This window comes from Arvicanthis niloticus, chromosome 28 (assembly GCF_011762505.2).
Source record: "Arvicanthis niloticus isolate mArvNil1 chromosome 28, mArvNil1.pat.X, whole genome shotgun sequence".
NCBI classification, from domain to species: Eukaryota; Metazoa; Chordata; class Mammalia; order Rodentia; family Muridae; genus Arvicanthis; species Arvicanthis niloticus.
In genome coordinates, this window is record NC_133436.1 from 17,862,686 (window position 1) to 17,878,897 (window position 16,212).

General features: G+C 41.5%; 1 long non-coding RNA gene across 1 annotated transcript; it reads right to left on the reverse strand.

Annotated features, from left to right (window-relative positions):
- Positions 1-11,207: 11,207 nt before the first annotated feature.
- Positions 11,208-15,172, reverse strand: LOC143440146 (uncharacterized). The gene is made up of 4 exons (XR_013108012.1): positions 14,893-15,172; positions 13,793-13,862; positions 12,769-12,890; positions 11,208-12,239 (listed from the first exon to the last, which is right to left on the reverse strand). It is a non-coding gene; the product is annotated as an uncharacterized LOC143440146 (long non-coding RNA).
- Positions 15,173-16,212: the final 1,040 nt, after the last annotated feature.

Below are 16,212 nucleotides of genomic sequence, written 5' to 3' on the forward strand. Positions count from 1 at the left end.
CCTCAGGACTATAATTTAAAAAAAAAAAATTGTAAATTTGAAAATTAGTGTGATATTTTAAGTCTTTTACATACACATTGAAGTGTGGGTGGGGGGGAACATTTAATGGCAACATTACTTCTCTTCAGTTCTGAGGGTTTTGTGTTTCTCTTTTTATCTTTACATCCTGTCTGGATCACTGCCAGTTTGGACCCAGATCGGTATATCCTGAAAAACGAGCATGTGACACAGCTTTATGTTGGATGTAAATTGTCCCCAACAAGCTGATATGTTCAAACACTTGGTGTCTACCCTGGTGTCACTGCTTTGGAAAGTTGCAGAGCTTTTAGGAGATGGAGTTCTGTAGGAGGAAGCAGGCCACTGGTGGTAGGCTGTGAGGGTTGACAGCCTGGCTCCACTTCCTGTTCAGTTTGTCCTTCCTCGTGGTGAACACAAATGTCACCAGCTGCCTGGTGGTCTCCATGCCATGCCTTTGCAGCCATGATAGACTGAGATGTCCTAGCAGTGGCTCACAACCATCTATACTGGGATCTGATGCCCTCTTCTGGCACGCAGGTATACATGCAGATAGAGTAGTCATACACATAAAATAAATAAATAAAACTTAAAAAAAAAAATCCTGACTCATAGCCAGTTAAGACTTGGAGGGTTTATTTTTACCCGACAGTTTCAGGTTACATATAATTTTGACTTGCCAATTTAAAAGGTGGGAGATGTCAGGGACTATGGCTTATCGATAGAATGCTTGATCAGTAGGTATCTTCAAGCCCCAGGTTCAAATACCAGTACACTGTATCCTTGTGATCCCAGTACTCTAGATGTAGGGGCAGGGACACCAGAAGTTCTCAAGATCTAGCTGTGAATTTACTGCCAGCCTTGATACAAGATACCTTGTCTCAAAAACAAACAATGAAGGAAGATGAGTTCAGAAATGCATGGTTAAGGAGACCTTACATTTTCTTTTTTAAAGTATATTTCCACTATATGATGTAAAATGTAAATAGCCAACATAAAATTTCTCCTCAACTCCAAGTACAACCACCCGCTGCTAATATTTTGATGATGTTATTTAGTCAAGAAGAGCCTGAGGGAAAGGAGGTCCAGTGACAGGCCCAAATTGGGAACCAGCTCAAGGGGAGGGTCTAAGGCCTGACACTATTACTGATGCTATGGTGTGCTTACAGACAGGAGCCTGGCATGGCTGCCCTCCAAGAGGCCCAACAAACAGCTAAAGAGTGAGATGCAGATACTTACCCTCAACCAATGGACAGAAGCTAGGAACCCCTGTAGTTAAATTAGGGAAAAGCTAGAAGAAGCTGAAGAGGAGGGCAACCCCATAGGAGGACCAGCAGTCTCAACTAACCTGGACCCCAAGAACTCTCAGACACTGAGCCACCAACCAGGCAGCATACACCAGCTGATACTCGGCCCCTGACACATATACAGCAGAGGAATGCAGGGTCTGGACTCAGTGAGAGAAGACACACCTCACCCTCGAGAGACTTGAGGTTCCAGGGAGTGTGGTGGGGGGTGGGGGTGAGGGGTGGGGACATCCTCTTGGAGACAAGGGGGGACAGGGGAAGGAGGTATGGGATGAGGAACAGTCAGAGGGCGGTCCAGGAGGGGAATAACGACTGGACTGTAAAAAAAGATTAAAGAATAATAATAAAAAACAAAAGAACACTGTCTGCCTCCATGAGCTGTAGGCTATCGACACACGTCTTATTTAACAATGGTGAGATGAACACTGAGTATGCAGAGCTGAGGAGGTGACTCAGTGCAAGGCTGTAGATTCCATCAGCAAGCAACACAGAGAAGGAACCCCAGGTGACTTAAGGCCTGAGTTCATTTAATGTGTGCTCTTGGCTTGCACATGGCCATGTTAAGAACCCCAGAGTTTAGATCCATGGGGGAAGGGCAAAGCCCTCCTCTGGGAACCATACATGTGTGTTGATGGTATGAGCAGAAAATGTCCACCATAGCTACCTTCTTCCCCCAGCCAGTACTTACACCTGATACTCTCCCCTGCTGAGACTGTACTTACAGATTAGCTAAACCCCTCCTTGTTCAGCTGTGTATAGCAATCACCTCTCTGTTCTATTACTACATAGCAAACACTCAGAGGTTCTGGGGTGGTGCCAGGGTTTCTCTTGCATAGAACACTGTCCACCCACCCAAGCTTTCTGTCCGTGTGTCTATCTGCTTTTTCTTTATCCCCTCAGCACGCATCTTTAAGACGACAGCATAGGTGTGCAGGGGTCAAAGGCCAGATTTTCTTTGACTAGAACCAACCAGTAACATTTTGCCCTTAACCTATAATGACATTCTGATAAAGAGTCCACTTAGATGACATTTCCATGGCAAGGTTTTAAAATGGTTCAGTGGGAAGATTAACCAGCCTGAACTGGACTCTCAGCCACACCCTCCTACAACCATGTCTTTGACAAGGTAACTCAAAACTGTGACGGTTCGCTTCCCTGCAGAATGGGACTTGTAGTATTTCATATCAACACTGAGAGAACAAACACGGTAATGCTGACAGACTGGGCACATGGGATCTTTTTTTGTATTTCTTCTTAAGTCTAAAAATTAATTTAGTCTAACTAGTAATTTTTTAAATTGTACATATTTATTTATTTATTTGAGGTGTCTGTCTGTGTGTGTGTGTGTGTGTGTGTGTGTGTGTGTAGAGCACTCGCTGTGAGTTAAGTTGCTTCCATGGAGGTCAAAGGTCAACTTTTTGGGAGCTTGTCTCACCTTCCCATGTTGTTGGAAGCAGGCTCTCTTTTAACTTCTCCCTCTGCCCTCCATGCTGTAATCTAGCTTGTAATCTAGGCTTCCAGGCAGGTGTACTTCCCAGCGCATCACAAGACTGCTGGGAAAATAGCTGGGCACCACCAGCCTAAAAAATTCTTTTTACAAGGCAAACTTGGTTTATGAGGTTTCATAAGGCAGTCTTTACCTGCTGAGCCATTTCCCCAGCCTCGACTAGTAAGATTTCTATTTGTTTATAGTTTCTTTTTAACTCGCTCTGCTCGGTGATGAGCAAAGATACCTAAAGAAGAATTGCCATTCTTAACCTCTGGCTTAGTAGGAACCTTCTTAATGTTTGATCTACACAAATTCAGCCCCACACGTCTCCATCAGCAACCACAGAAAACAGGGTCCACTAAGCCCTGCGCAAGCCCCTGCTTTATTTCAAGAGTATCAAAGGATCATTGAAGGGTAGCTTTTCCTAGAGGTTGACAAAACTATTCCCTTCTATTAGTTGCTGATAGAAACAAAAAATACCAGTTGTGTTCTAATTTATATTCATCTCTCTTTTAAATATAACTTCAAAGTAGAGAGTTGATAGACGTGCATTGAGGAGCCATTTACAAGATAAAGCCAGTAAATAGAGTTTTATTTTCATCTGGGAGACTTCACCTTAGGAACTCATTTTGTGGGAAAGGTAATATCATAATGATATCAGATGTAAGCTGCAAAGTTGGATGAGTGGGTCAGTCTATAAATGACATTCTGGGGCTTCTGGAAACCTCTGTAGCTGGATTCTTTTTATATTATCCAGAGACCCCAATAAGATACACTATTTTCTTTGTTTTCTTTATTCTATAATTTTTTTTTAAAAAAAAGTCTGAATTATCTTGTCATGTAGTGAAATCCCAGGTGTCCTTGTGTCCTTGAAATGATGAGCTATTAGAAGACTCACATGATCACACAGGAAAAGATGCTGTCTATAGTCACATGAAAACCCTGATGAAAATTCAGAGGCCTAAGCCAGCAGCCCCACATGACTAAGCTGCTATCAGAACCATCACAAGTCTCCTGCCTGCCAGAGTCACTCAACAATTTTCCCACCAGGTAGGACTCTGTAAAACTGTGGAGGGGCACAAGGGAGTGTTCCTGCCATGATGTGGCCATGTGGGACTTCTTCCCTTGGTAGGTAAGTCTGCATACATAGATCTAACCATGTCTATACCCTCCTTTGCTGTGAATAAGGAGACAGTTTCATGTTGCCCACAGTATGGCCTTCCCTTTATTCTTTGTAACCTTCTCCATTGGCTGGGCTCTTGGCAGTATTTGAACCCCTGAAAAAGGTACAAAACCAGATGATCCTCCTCCCAGAAGAGTCTTTAAAAGCTGAGCATCCGAGCTCTGGAAAGATAGACTACGACAGAGTGCTTACTTAGAACCACTTACTCCATCCCTAGAATTGCAGGAGAACAGAGATGTCATTTAGCATGGGATGCTAACAGCTCCTCCAGAGCCTTCTGATGTCCAGCTCATTTGTTTAGATGGCCTGAGGAAACTACATGGGCCTGTGCAGGATGCTGGAGATGGCAACTGCTTCTGAGTCTTGAGTATTTTCCTCCAGAGACTCATCTGAAACACCTTATGGCACAGTGCTAACTCACATAGTGGTCTGAAGGAACTGGTCCAGTCACCTAACATGAATGGCACCCTAAGGAATGAGATCTTGAAGAAAGAGAGGGAGGAGCCTGGAATGTTCTAGAATGCAGAGCCTCATCTGAGGAGGAAACCTTATAATCCCAGAACTAAGAAGGCTGGGGAAGGAAAGGGAAAGTTCCCAGAGTGTCTGGTTCCTCAGTAGCTTCTCTACTGGCTATATTACTGCTCCCACTTTTGGGACTGCTGGCTCAGAACCTTTCAGAATTTTTTTCTCACCCAATGACTCACATTTCTCTCAACCAGCAAGAGTATCCTGGCTGGCTGCCTGCCCTCTCATGCAATGGGGTGGATTGAAGTTGAAATTTTATGATGTGGCTATATGAACCCTCTTTTGCTTTTTTCACAATACTTGGTGACACCTGGGTCTTCAGAGCTTCTAAATCAAGCTTTGCTTAACAAAAGTAGCCATGAATGAAGCCAACGTTGGGCACATTGGTTCTCCAGCCTACTAAGAACATTAAGTCTATGGAAACCATGATCCCAAACAAGAGGCCCAGTAGCTCATTTTCCTACAAATTGTTCCCACTATAATCGCTGGCCACAAGGACAATTCAAAGCCATCCCAAGCAGAAACCACCATGGACGTGGGTGGGAAGTGGAGTTCTCTAGGACCACATTGGATCATCAGCGTAAGATTATGCACCATCTGGGCTGCCATGTGCTGTAGGTGGACATGGGACACCCAGAGCAAAGGAAGATGCTGAACCAGGATCTTCTACTGCTCGTTGTGTGCAGCTTAAATGTTTGAAACCAAAAGGAAAGGAGTGAGGCTAAGTTTATATATGCTTTTTGAGCAGAGCTCTTGGTCTCCATAGGTTGCCTCAGTCTTCCTAGGTTGTCTAGGCTATTTTGGAAACCCTCATTTCAAGGGACCCTCCAGTCCCCCACGTCTGAGTAACTGGGAAGACAAAGGCTAGCCTTTGTCCAGCTAAAAACTTCTGTGCAAAGCTGTGTTTTTTTTTTTTTTTTTCCTTTTAAATGTCAGCTATAAAAAGAGTGTGAAACTCCAGGAAAAAAAAAGTATAAAACGTTCTTCATTTAATTTTTTTAATGCAGCAAAGCTTCAAAAACAAACAGGTACCCCTCCCTCAAAAAAAAAAAAAAAAAAAAAAACTACTCACAAAGCACTGCTGATGAACAGGGTTATTTTAGAACAAGCCGTGTATGTTCTTCACATGGTCTTTTAATTAATCGATTCTAAGGACGGCCAGCGGTGAAAAATCCATTTTAAGCACAGAGAAGAATCACTACCTTTTCCCGCTGGCAGGCTTTGGCACACTCATTTGGAAATGTCTGGTTTATTCTCTTAAGGGAAACACCCGGCTCAGTATCATTTTGGAAATCATGAACTCAAATGAGAAAGAGATCTTGGTCCGTGACAAGGTAGTGCCATGGGAGTTAGGAGAAGATGCCTTAAACTTTGTGAATTACTGTTGGCAGAAGTGAAATTGAATGTAAAACTTTAAGGTGTAGCCTTGGGTTCCGTGTTCTGGCCTCTTACGTTTCACGTGTGATACAGAGAACACTTCAGGTCTAACTAACACTCTGTTCATCACGGTGATATCTGATGTTCATCGAAAAGGCTGATGGCTTTGTACCATGCAACGAACAGCTGGGTTGTTGTTCATTTCTTAAACAGACGGACTGTTGCGTGTAATTTTAAAAACATGCTTGCTCTTTCAAGAGCTCTACCCAAGCTCTCTCAACCTCTCGTGGCTAGCTCTGCCAAGCCGCCAACAACTGCCGGGTCTCACTCAGCTCTGCCAATCCACCAACTCTCCTGGTCTCACTCAGCGCCGCCAAAATGCTAACTCACACTTTTCCCATGAACACCAGGAACTGCGCTCCTTCTCCACCAGCCAACCACCCCAAGGCTAGCTCCGCCACGCCTCTAACAACCACCCAGGCTGTGCCCTTTCTCTGGTCCACCTGAGTCACCATGGACGGAAAACACCAGACAGCCTTAATATCTTCAAAGTAGCCGGAGAACTCAATAGCTTGCCAAAGAATCTATAGCCCTAAACTCATTAGCTATCCTGTATTAGAATTCTGCCGGTGGCCGCCACTGGTTCAGTTGCTCCCAGACCTTACATGGTTTGTTCTCCTCCCTCCAAAGCCTGGCTGAAAACCCTTTTTTCTCTTTCCCTCCTCTGTAATCTCAGCACTCAGAAGGTAGTGGCAGGAAGATGAGAAATGTAAGGTTATCCGTGACTAGCAATTCTAAGTCATCCTTGACTACATGGTGGGTTTGAAGCCAGCCTTGGGTACCTGAGATCCTCTCTGTAAATAACAGTGGAAGTAGGGAGATGGCCCAGTCAGTACATTGCAGAACAAGCATGGGGATCTGAGTTTGGTCCCCAGAGCTCAGGTAAAAAGTTGGGCTAGTATAGCACACAACAGTAATCCCTCGTCACTGGGGAGGTAGAGGCAGAAAAAATCCTTAGGGTATGCAGGCCAGCCAGTTAAGCTGTATCAGTGAGCTCCAGATCTGAGATCTGTTTCGGGAAACTAAGGGAAAAGTCAAGAGAAAAATGTACACCCACCAGATACCTCCATTTTATGCTTTGTGGGGTCTGTTTTATTCTAAATGTTGAGGTTTCCCACTGTGTTTGTGTGAGATTAATTATTTCTGTATTGTCAAGCAATTAACTCATTCTGTTTACAGCTGTTATGCTCCAACTACAGCGAGCGCCAGCTTCTGGGGAAGTGTCGAAGCTGGCACTGACCATTTGGCCATTTCGCTGGGTTTCTTCACAGCTCTCAAACTAAACACCAAGTAATTGTTTCCTAGGGATTTCCCCCATTTGCAAAAGAGCTGAGTTGATTCACAAAGGGCTCAGACTTTACTATTTGATTGTTGTCGGTAGCAACAAAGAGCCAGAAGAGAGTCACTGGGCTGCAGCCTCTGCTCTGCCATGCTAGGATGCACACTCCTGCTATAGATCTGTTCATGCAGCTGGCTTCTCATGTATCGTTGTTTCCACAGTATTTCCATGAAAGAGTAAACACTAACCAATAAACTTTAAACATTTGCCAGTATACAAGATAGATGAAAATGATTAGAACTGACAAGGGAAAGAGAAGACTCAAGTCTAGTAAAGGGTTCTTCCAAGCCTTCCCAATTAGTCAATGACAGAATTAGGTACTACCCCACCCTGAGTTCTCAGAGCCCCAGGATTTCCTAAGTATATTGTGATTTATTATGGAAATCACATGAGATTTCATAGAGTTGATTGTTAGAAAGTTCCACCATTTATCTTTCAGACATGGATTAAAAAAAATATAAGATATGTTGTCTCAGACCTGTAATCTCAACACTTAGGAAGCTGAGGCAGGAGGATTGTTGTGAGTTCAAGACTAGCTTAGATTACATAGTGAATTCCAGGCCACTCTGAGGTATAGATTGAGACACTGTCTAAAACAAACAAACAACAAAAACCAACCAAACAAGAAGAAACCTACTGAACCACCACCAACAAAATAAAAAAAAAAATAATTAGAACAAACAAAAGTAATTGCAGAGTTAAGATGTAACTAACTTGGTGTAGGGCTTACCTAGCATGCTCCAGACCCCAGGGGCTTCCATTCCAACTGTGCAAAATCAAAACAAGCAACAAAAAAGAAAGCCATCAAGCCATCCCTTTTTAAATGTGAAAAATACGTCAGTAGGAAACTATGCTTTAGCCTTTGAAGATATTAAAATCAAGTAGGATTTAGGTCGGCTTAGAAAAGGGAAGGGTGGTATTTAATGACATGCTAAAATATCACCTATTTCCTAAGTTTTATTTTAATTAACAGCAAACATTTCTAAGCCTTTATATGTAGTGCCTGCCTTTCTATGATGTACCTCTGACTCTCAACTAACAGTCAGGAGAAAAAAAAGTTACTAAGACCACGGATGCAATGCCAAGTTTAGGGTCATTTCCTGAGAACACTCTAAAGCTCCTATCAAGGGTTCCAGACACAGAAGTCCACCTGTTTTGGCTCATGGCTCACAACCACACAGGCTGTGTGCTGTTTTCTTGCCAAGCTGATCAGACCTCTTCTTCTGATGGTCTACATCACTCCTGAGAGCAGCTGCTTCCTGGATGCTAACTTCTGGAATCTTTCTCGCCACCACTGGAAACAGTTACTCTGTCCTTGCACTTTATAGCATCTTATCCGTGACTCTACTGCCCTGCTGATCACAGTGTTGACTAGGATCATCTTTGTTTTGGTTCCTGTCCTTCCCCCGCACGCCCCCTGTCCATATATATTTTAAAAACAATTCCTTTCTGGTATCTGTGGCCTTTACATGACCCAAGTCAGGGCTCTGCATGGCTCAAGTGGCCCAGGAATATCTCTTGAATAAACAAATGTCTAAATATACGTGACCCGAAGCAAACACTCACAGCTGCTACAAACTGGTCGCAAAAGAAAACACGACATATTCAAAAATACATACGTTTAAGATTGTAAAGCTTAATACAAGAAGAAACCTTCATTTCTTATAAATGTGTGTGAATGGCCACTATTCCTAGTGAGCATACTTTCCTGTCTAGAGGGTGGATTTATCTGTGGCTCTTGAAAATTGCTTTGTGCTGGAGAACATAACTGATAAGAACATGCCTCTGTTACCTATAATAGTATATTATTCCAAGCACCACAAAGACACTTAGGATAATGTGAGTTTTTCAGCACATTCCTACCACCATCAGGGCCCGGGAAAGTTTATTTGTTGAAGGTTGAAAAGCAAGGTAATAGCAGGCATCAAAATTGGCTGTAAATGTCAAATGGGCCTTGCATGTTTGTGTATGTTATAAAGACGCATGTACCTGCAGGTAGGTAACTCTGCTTATCTTTCGGTCACTGTGCTTAAAATCAACATCTAGAGAACAATTCAAGCTAAAACTTTAGGATTTAAAGATTCTGCATGAAAATGTCATTAGCTTGGACTAACTTTTGTGCAGAATGTCCTCTAGTGAAAGGCATTAAATACTGAGATATCTGATTTAGGTGGCAAGGGACAACAAGAAAGAGACAGACTTGGTGTTTTGCCTGTGTATATTTCTATGCGCCACATGTATATCTCAAAAGCCAGAACAGTATGTCTGATCTCCCTGGAATAGAGTTACAGCGAGTTGTGAACCATATAGTGGGTGCTGGGAACTGAACCAGGGTCCTCTACAAGAGGATTAAGTACTTTGAATGGTCAAACCATCTCTCCAGCTCCCTCTCTTTCTGTCTTTAGGGCTTAATGATTATGGGCAAGTATAAAATGCTTAGCTATTGATCAAAGAGTCAGATTTGACAGAACGAAAGCATAAAGATTTTGAATGGCTAGATACTAAATAATTAAGACTTGCTTACATTATATACAATGGTTGTTGGTTATTTTTAGTTGCGTCTTTAAGTAAAAGATGACTGGGAAACACAAATTCTGTTCCTCATGTACATAGGTGGCAGTTACCAGGCTTCCTTCATCTGTGGAGATCTGCATCCCAGAAACCTTTTATACCTGCACACACTGACAGAGGTGCTGCAGTTTCTCTTGCTAATTATTCATTTCCAAACCTCTGGTCTCTCTGCAGCAGTGAGCTTTCCTTTGTGAGGCCGTAGACAAAGTCTATTCAGCCTTCAAGGCCAACTCTACTTCTGTCCACTAAAGACTTTGGTATTCCACACCTTACACACTCTCTATGTTGCACTTTAATGCATTTTCCCCACCCATGTCTGCATTTATCTACAGCCTGAATCTTTGGTCGTTATGTGACCCTCACATGTTTATGACATTTTATATTTGATTGTTCCTTTGGACAGAATACTCGAGTCTGAGCTTCCTCTCTCATGATCATTGCTCTTTCTTCTTTCCCAAATCTGTCACCATATACTCTCAACACCTGTCTTGTATTATATATATATATATATATATATATATATATATATATCTTAGGAGATATGTGTGTGTCCTGATATATATCCTATATATTGCCAAGAACCAACACAATATATTCTTTTCCTTTACATAAAGTAGAAAACATGGAATATATGTGTGAGTTTTGTAAAATAATATGCAGTTCTTAATTCTGGTATCTATTCTCCATTATTTAAAGGAATAGTGCGGGTTGTAAAGTAATTGCTACCATGATTTGGATTGCTGTCTCGCAAACACCCTCACCTTAGATTACAACCATTTCTTCCTTCCCGTTTCTTCTACACAGCTGTATGTAATCCTATCCCAGCTCTCTGTAGTCTCGGGAGATGCTAGACTATACAGAGGGCAGAGTATTAACTAAGGGAGCAGGCATTCCATCTATAGAGTCTTCAGGGGATCATACCCTCATTGGGATGGTACGTTTTGTGGTACTACTGTTGGGGTGTCACCCATTCTTCTGAAAGTAATACCAATAAACTCACTGGTTCTCCAAGCTAGACTTTGGTGGCATTGTGTCTTTGGTATGACATTGGTATCCTATCTGTTCCAATGGATATTTGTTTATGTGGTTCCAGGAAAAGTCATACAGACCTCCATAATTGATTCAAAAGAACCTTTTTCACTTTATAAATCTATTTATCTTATATATTTGTTACAATAATGGAAAGCAAATTACCCAAACACATGCATAGATAATGAAGTTATATTCTTACCATGTCAGGTCAAGATTCTTTAAGGAACAAAACTTACAGAATGAATTCACATATATTTACATAATAGTAAGAAATGTATTAGACTGACTTATAGGCAGTGGTCTCAGTAGTCCAACAATGGCTGCCTTTTGACAGGAAGATCAAAAATCCAGTAGTTGTTCAGTTCATGACACTGGATGTGCCAGCAGTTCCAATCTGCTTCTGGAGTCCCGGGGAGGTCCCAGAAAACTGACAGTTTTTAGCCCATGTTGGAATCTCAAAGAAGAAGTAGATTTTAACACCATTGAAGGAGTGGGTTAGGATCGATGAACTTTTCTTCTTCCATGTCCTTTTATATGTGGGCTGCCATTGAAAGATACCCCCTTAAGTGAGCCAATGAAGAAAATCCCTGATAGGCATACTCAGATGCTTGAGTGTTAGCTAATCCCAGATATAATCAAACTACAACCAAGATTAGTCACTACATTTACCTTATAGTATATATAGTATACACATTCACATATATGCATCCACATATACACATCCACATATATGCATATATGTGTATATATGCATTTATATACATATATATGTATATATAGCACTAATTTTTAATGTATCTTATTTTAAATGAATACATAGTAATTATACACATTTGTGGGGCATGGTGTGACAATTCAATTTAATATGTAATGATCAGATCAGAGCGGTATTTCTTTCACCACAGTTATTTATCTCTTCTTTGTGCTGGGAATATTCTTGTAGGTATTCTGATCTAGTTCATTGTTGTCAGCTGTAGTTATCCTACTGGGCTGTAGAACACTAGAAGTTACTCCTCTTCTCAGACCGTGTCCCATACATCCTGTCTTCATCCTCCCCTGACACATCTTTTCAGGCTCCAGTCACTACTGTCTGATTCTGTTTCTTTGACATCAGCTTTCCAGCTTCACATGGAAGAGAGAACACATGGCAGTTGCCTTCCTGAGCCTGACATTTCACTTAATGCAGTGCCATCCACTTCTTTTCAGATCACTGCAAATAACAGACTAGTGTTCTTTCGTGTGGTTGACAGCAAGCTTATAATAACATGCCACACTCTCTTTATCCTTTCCCCTGCCAGGGGGCATCTAGGCTGGTACCATATTTCAGCTACGTGACTAGTTCTGCAAAAAAGAAGATGTTGTGCAGGTTTCAATTCTTCTGTTTAAATACCACGTGGTAGTTGGTTTTAGTTGTCAACTTGACATAATCTAGAATCACCCTTTGGGGGGGGTATCTTGATAAATGGTCTAGATTAGATTGGCCTGCAGGCATACCTCTGAGAGATTTTCTCAGTTGTATTAAATAAGTGGGAAGGCTTCCCTGGTAGTGGACAGGGCTGAGCCCTGAGCTGAACAGGAAGTAAAGGATGTAAGTAGTGTGCATACATTAGTGTGTTCACCTCTGCTCATGAGCACAGATGCTCTTGTGTGACCAGCTCTCTCAAGCTTCTCCCACTGTAACTGGTGACTACTGCAGCTGGAAATCACATTTTCTCCCTGAAGATGATTTTATCAGGGTATTTTCTTACCACAGCAGAAAGACAATCTAATTAAGATTTGCTGGGTTGTACGGCATGCAGTTCTATTTCTAGTTTTTTGAGGAACCTCTGTATTATTCTCTGTTACCACTACAGTAATTTCCATTACTCACCATACAAGGGAGTCCCCTTTCTTCTGCACCCTCACCAGCTTTGCCTTTTTGATAATCCCCACTGTTATTTCAATGCGGTTTGACTTTCATTTCCCTGAATGGTGATCATTTTTCATATACATCTACAAAGGAAATATATTAATATTTCCTTTTCAATGACTCTTCTAATTCAATAACAAAATGAAAAACAACCCAATTAGAAAACATACCAAAGGCTTGGATATATGTGAACAGTCAAAAGTGCACAGATGTGTCATCACCTGCACTGTCATGAAAGTGGTCGTGAGCTTCCTTTGCTCACCCACTAGGGGGAGCTATTCTGGAACAAGCCAATCAGCTGAGGAAGTAGACCAACTGAAATGCCCTTATCCACCTCGTGGGACTGTACATGATATAAAAGAGAGCAGAAAGCAGTATATAGGAGGGTTTGAAGGAAGGAAAGAGAAGGGCGGGGGGGGGGGGGGTAGAAATGATGTAATTATAAACTGAAAAAATTTTTAAAAAATACTTAAAAAATAAAGTTAAGCATGAGCTTTTTATGACACAAGATTCCACTTTCCTAGAGATTCACATTAAGAAAAAAAAATACCAAGCCAAAGACATAAACAGATGTTCAGAACAGCATTATTTATATTAGCCCCTAATTGGAAATAATTCAAAGGTCCATCAGTTTGTGGTTTTGTACACAGACACACATGGCACTTACACACACATAAACACACACATTCTCCCCATGCTAAGTAAAAGATGCCAGATATATAGCATTGTGCAGCTCTATTTACAAATGTATCCAGAAATGGCAGACTTCTGGAGCCAATGCAGGCCAGGGCTAGGAAGGGAGCTGTAGAGACCACAGGTGGGCAAGCAGAAACTTTTTGGAACATTAGAAATTTTCTACTAATGTTTTTTAACCTTAGTAAAAGCCACTGAGGCATACATATACAATGGATAGATGTTATAATGTGTAAATTATTCCTCAAAAAATCTTACTTAAAAGATAAAAATCATGCCAGCTAATACTCACCTCAATTTCTCCATCTTCTGAATCGTGATCTGATTGCAAAACTGTAGTGAGAATTCTGAAGTTTTGACTTCTTTAAAAAAAAAAACAAACCACAAAAATAGTGTAAGAATATGATTTTGTTTTAACCCCAGGACATGTGGCTGTTTTACTCTGTCTACAGCAGCTGACTATGATTTGCCTAGTGCTCTAGTAGAGGCGTGGTTTTGCCAGCTGCAGATAGTTTCTGTGATTGTGTTATGTGATGTTTGGAATTCTGGAAATTCTTCAGAGGCTATATAAATTTGAGAGCCTCGCTAGGCAGGGTGGGTGATTGTTGATTGTTCAAGGGTGAAGAAGGCTTGTTTGCAATTTGCTAGTAGTTTTGCTCATGGAGGAAACAGGAAGAAAGAAATTAGACTCATAATAGATCTCTCTCTCTCTCTCTCTCTCTCTCTCTCTCTCTCTCTGTCTGTCTCCTCTATCCTTTCTCTCCTATTTAGTGATAAGGGCTGAAACCGGAGAGTAGAGGAAAAAAGGTGGGAAAAAGAAGAACCCACAAGGTAGCAAAAACCAGCAACAGAACTGTGTGAGCAAACTTCCCTCAGCACTAAACAGCTAGGAGGGTCCTTTCTGCCCCTGACCTAACTGGACCATTTTTATTTCCCAATGTTTATCTTGGTCTGCAAATCCAGGCTCATTTCCCATCTGTGAAGCCTTTGAGGTTTTTCTTTCTCTACACCTTCCTCACTTCTAATCAGTAGCCCGCTTCCCCACTGTCTGCTCAAGCCTACTGACCTCCCCCTATTCCTGTTCAGGCCCAGCATCTCTTGTCTTGTTTATTCAAATGACTGTTGCTTTTCCTCCAATCTTGCCATTCCACAGTATCCAGGTCTGTCTAGTTCTTTTTAAAACATCCTAAAAGTTTCCAGTGCCCGCAAGATGAACTTCTCACTGCTTAAGAATGCAGGGTGCGTAGCTGATGTTAGATGATCAATAGGATCTATTGACTGTTTCTAAATGTCCATTTTGTCTGTTGGTATGTATGCCTGCCTCTCCTTCAAATGGAATCTGTGCCGGCACTTAAATCTGTATGTCCATACCCAGGTGTCTTCCCAGCTTACCAAAGGCATCGAGTATGCATCTGTGAGTAGAAGAGTGGAGGAGGTTATCTCAGAGTTGTGTGGCACCTTTGAATCCTTGGCTTGATTTAACAGCAAAGTAAACAAAGTTCCCGGTGCGATATGCAAATTCATCACATGTTCTCCATGGGGTGAAATCTGGGGACTAATTATTCAGGCATTGTTTTGACTTAGGAGAATTGATTAGCTTTGTTCTGGCCCTCTATTCAGCAGTTTCCTCTTGCCAAGCTCTTCTAGAATCTTCCAGAGAGAGGTGATATGCTTAGCGTTTCTATTGAACATAGATATCTGAAGGACTCTACTACATGTGTGGCTATATCTTATTTTCCAGGTGTTACCAGAAAGACTCTGTCCATCGCATATTATCAGGCCTGACAAAGTGACAGGAAGTTGCTTGACAGGAAGCAGGGAAGGGAAGTGTCCCTGTTCTTTCTACCAACTTGAAATTACAGCACATATTCTTGGCTCGCTGTTAAGATAGAGCCAGGTACTTTCATGCATTACTTTGCTGCCTGTGTCTAAAAAGGTCATTTTGTATGATTCTAAAAGATCAGCAATGGAATATTTAAAAAAGAGACTTTCTAAAGCTCTCACTGAAAAGGAAATAAATCCTCATTATATTTCACCAAATTAAGTCTGTCTCCTGTGAGAGAAAATAGACTTTTATAAAGGACTTTCCATGTGTCCATTTTGACACCAATATTGTCCTTCTAATCCAGATATGATTAAAATGCATTTTCCCTCAGAAAGATAAAGAATAAAACAAAATAGCAAGGACTCATGCAGAATAAAAATTCTCTGCTGAACTGATTCCCAAGAAAGAACCATTTAAAAGTGTTAAACTAGGGCAGAAGAGATGGCTCAGTGGTTAAGAGCACATAGTGCTCTTCCAGAGAACCTGAGTTCAGTTTCCAGTATCCACATCAGATAACACACAACACCTTATAACTCTGATACCTCTTTCTGTCCTCCATAGGGACCTGCACAAAGGTGCACAGAAACACAAATGCAGACATACACATTTAAATAAAATAAAATAAAATTGTAAAAACTTTTAAAAAAAAAAAAACTGTAAAAACTGTATCAGGATATCTTGGTGTTCTATTTCAAACCAGCCTTAAGAGCTCAATTCCCACGCACACCTCATCCTTGCCAAGGATTTTGTTTTTGTTTTCAGTTACATTGTCACCCTGTCATGACAGACAATTCTCTCTCTTCCTCCAAGCCAGAGCCTGCTCATTTTTGACCTCCAGGATTACGTCATCCCTCAGGAACTGCCCTTGAAACTAGCTCCCACTACTC